The 2500-nt window shown below is 45.4% G+C and overlaps 9 non-coding genes across 9 annotated transcripts; all 9 read left to right on the forward strand.

Moving 5' to 3' along the window:
• Nucleotides 1-73, forward strand: TRNAK-CUU (transfer RNA lysine (anticodon CUU)). Its single transcript has one exon. It is a non-coding gene; the product is annotated as a tRNA-Lys (tRNA).
• A 98-nt stretch (nt 74-171) lies between these two features.
• On the forward strand, nt 172-244 carry TRNAK-CUU (transfer RNA lysine (anticodon CUU)). The gene has a single exon. It is a non-coding gene; the product is annotated as a tRNA-Lys (tRNA).
• A 98-nt stretch (nt 245-342) lies between these two features.
• On the forward strand, nt 343-415 carry TRNAK-CUU (transfer RNA lysine (anticodon CUU)). The gene has a single exon. It is a non-coding gene; the product is annotated as a tRNA-Lys (tRNA).
• A 432-nt stretch (nt 416-847) lies between these two features.
• On the forward strand, nt 848-920 carry TRNAK-CUU (transfer RNA lysine (anticodon CUU)). The gene has a single exon. It is a non-coding gene; the product is annotated as a tRNA-Lys (tRNA).
• Nucleotides 921-1189: 269 nt separating this feature from the next.
• Nucleotides 1190-1262, forward strand: TRNAK-CUU (transfer RNA lysine (anticodon CUU)). Its single transcript has one exon. It is a non-coding gene; the product is annotated as a tRNA-Lys (tRNA).
• Nucleotides 1263-1360: 98 nt separating this feature from the next.
• TRNAK-CUU (transfer RNA lysine (anticodon CUU)) lies at nt 1361-1433 on the forward strand. Its single transcript has one exon. It is a non-coding gene; the product is annotated as a tRNA-Lys (tRNA).
• A 432-nt stretch (nt 1434-1865) lies between these two features.
• Nucleotides 1866-1938, forward strand: TRNAK-CUU (transfer RNA lysine (anticodon CUU)). Its single transcript has one exon. It is a non-coding gene; the product is annotated as a tRNA-Lys (tRNA).
• A 269-nt stretch (nt 1939-2207) lies between these two features.
• Nucleotides 2208-2280, forward strand: TRNAK-CUU (transfer RNA lysine (anticodon CUU)). Its single transcript has one exon. It is a non-coding gene; the product is annotated as a tRNA-Lys (tRNA).
• Nucleotides 2281-2378: 98 nt separating this feature from the next.
• Nucleotides 2379-2451, forward strand: TRNAK-CUU (transfer RNA lysine (anticodon CUU)). Its single transcript has one exon. It is a non-coding gene; the product is annotated as a tRNA-Lys (tRNA).
• The last annotated feature ends 49 nt before the right edge of the window (nt 2452-2500 follow it).

A 2500-nucleotide genomic window follows, 5' to 3' on the forward strand; every position in this document is an offset into this window, starting at 1 on the left:
GCCCGACTAGCTCAGTCGGTAGAGCACGAGACTCTTAATCTCGGGGTCGTGGGTTCGAGCCCCACGTTGGGCGCTAAACAACAATTTTGAGGTTTTGCCGCACACTAAAACTGGATATACCCGCAATAGATAGCCTATTTACTGAAATTCAATTAAAATGCTTGGATACAAGCCCGACTAGCTCAGTCGGTAGAGCACGAGACTCTTAATCTCGGGGTCGTGGGTTCGAGCCCCACGTTGGGCGCTAAACAACAATTTTGAGGTTTTGCCGCACACTAAAACTGGATATACCCGCAATAGATAGCCTATTTACTGAAATTCAATTAAAATGCTAGGACACAAGCCCGGCTAGCTCAGTCGGTAGAGCACGAGACTCTTGATCTCGGGGTCGTGGGTTCGAGCCCCACGTTGGGCGCTAAGCAACAATTTTGAACTTTGCCAATACACTAAAACTCTAGATTCTCGCAAAAGATTGTTCATTTACTAGAATTCATTTAAAATGCGTGGATACAAGCCCAGCTAGCTCAGTCGGTAGAGCACGAGGTTCTTAATCTCGGGGTCGAGCGACACGATGGGCGCTAAACAAATATTTTGAGGTTTTCCCGTACACCAAAACTAGAGATACCCGCAACAGATAACCCATTTACTGATATTCAATTAAAATGCTTGGATACAAGCCCGGCTACCTCAGTCGATAGAACACGAGTATCTTATTCTCGGGGTCGTGGGTTCGAGCCCCACGTTATTCGCTGAACAACAATTTTGAGGTTTTCCCGTACACTAAAACTAGATATACCCGCAATAGATAACCCATTTACTGAAAATCAATTAAAATGCTTGGATACAAGCCCGACTAGCTCAGTCGGTAGAGCACGAGACTCTTAATCTCGGGGTCGTGGGTTCGAGCCCCACGTTTGGCGCTAAACAATAATTTTGAGGTTTTGCCGCACACTAAAACTGGATATACCCGCAATAGATAGCCTATTTACTGAAATTCAATTAAAATGCTTGGATACAAGCCCGTCTAGCTCAGTCGATAGAACACGAATCTCTTTATCTCGGGGTCGTGGGTTAGAGCCCCACGTTGGGCGCTAAACAACAATTTTGAGGTTTTCCCGCACACTAAAACTGGATATACCCGCATTAGATAACCCATTTACTGAAATTCAATTAAAATGCTTGGATACAAGCCCGACTAGCTCAGTCGGTAGAGCACGAGACTCTTAATCTCGGGGTCGTGGGTTCGAGCCCCACGTTGGGCGCTAAACAACAAGTTTGAGGTTTTGCCGCACAATAAAACTGGATATACCCGCAATAGATAGCCTATTTACTGAAATTCAATTAAAATGCTTGGACACAAGCCCGGCTAGCTCAGTCGGTAGAGCACGAGACTCTTGATCTCGGGGTCGTGGGTTCGAGCCCCACGTTGGGCGCTAAGCAACAATTTTGAACTTTGCCAATACACTAAAACTCTAGATTCTCGCAAAAGATTGTTCATTTACTAGAATTCATTTAAAATGCGTGGATACAAGCCCAGCTAGCTCAGTCGGTAGAGCACGAGGTTCTTAATCTCGGGGTCGAGCGACACGTTGGGCGCTAAACAAATATTTTGAGGTTTTCCCGTACACCAAAACTAGAGATACCCGCAACAGATAACCCATTTACTGATATTCAATTAAAATGCTTGGATACAAGCCCGGCTACCTCAGTCGATAGAACACGAGTATCTTATTCTCGGGGTCGTGGGTTCGAGCCCCACGTTATTCGCTGAACAACAATTTTGAGGTTTTCCCGTACACTAAAACTAGATATACCCGCAATAGATAACCCATTTACTGAAAATCAATTAAAATGCTTGGATACAAGCCCGACTAGCTCAGTCGGTAGAGCACGAGACTCTTAATCTCGGGGTCGTGGGGTCGAGCCCCACGTTTGGCGCTAAACAACAATTTTGAGGTTTTGCCGCACACTAAAACTGGATATACCCGCAATAGATAGCCTATTTACTGAAATTCAATTAAAATGCTTGGATACAAGCCCGTCTAGCTCAGTCGATAGAACACGAATCTCTTTATCTCGGGGTCGTGGGTTAGAGCCCCACGTTGGGCGCTAAACAACAATTTTGAGGTTTTCCCGCACACTAAAACTGGATATACCCGCATTAGATAACCCATTTACTGAAATTCAATTAAAATGCTTGGATACAAGCCAGACTAGCTCAGTCGGTAGAGCACGAGACTCTTAATCTCGGGGTCGTGGGTTCGAGCCCCACGTTGGGCGCTAAACAACAATTTTGAGGTTTTGCCGCACACTAAAACTGGATATACCCGCAATATATAGCCTATTTACTGAAATTCAATTAAAATGCTTGGACACAAGCCCGGCTAGCTCAGTCGGTAGAGCACGAGACTCTTGATCTCGGGGTCGTGGGTTCGAGCCCCACGTTGGGCGCTAAGCAACAATTTTGAACTTTGCCAATACACTAAAACTCTAGATTCTC

Source organism: Phalangium opilio, unplaced genomic scaffold (genome assembly GCF_054372755.1).
Source record: "Phalangium opilio isolate 3A_F unplaced genomic scaffold, DU_Popi_V2 ptg000390l_1, whole genome shotgun sequence".
NCBI lineage: Eukaryota > Metazoa > Arthropoda > Arachnida > Opiliones > Phalangiidae > Phalangium > Phalangium opilio.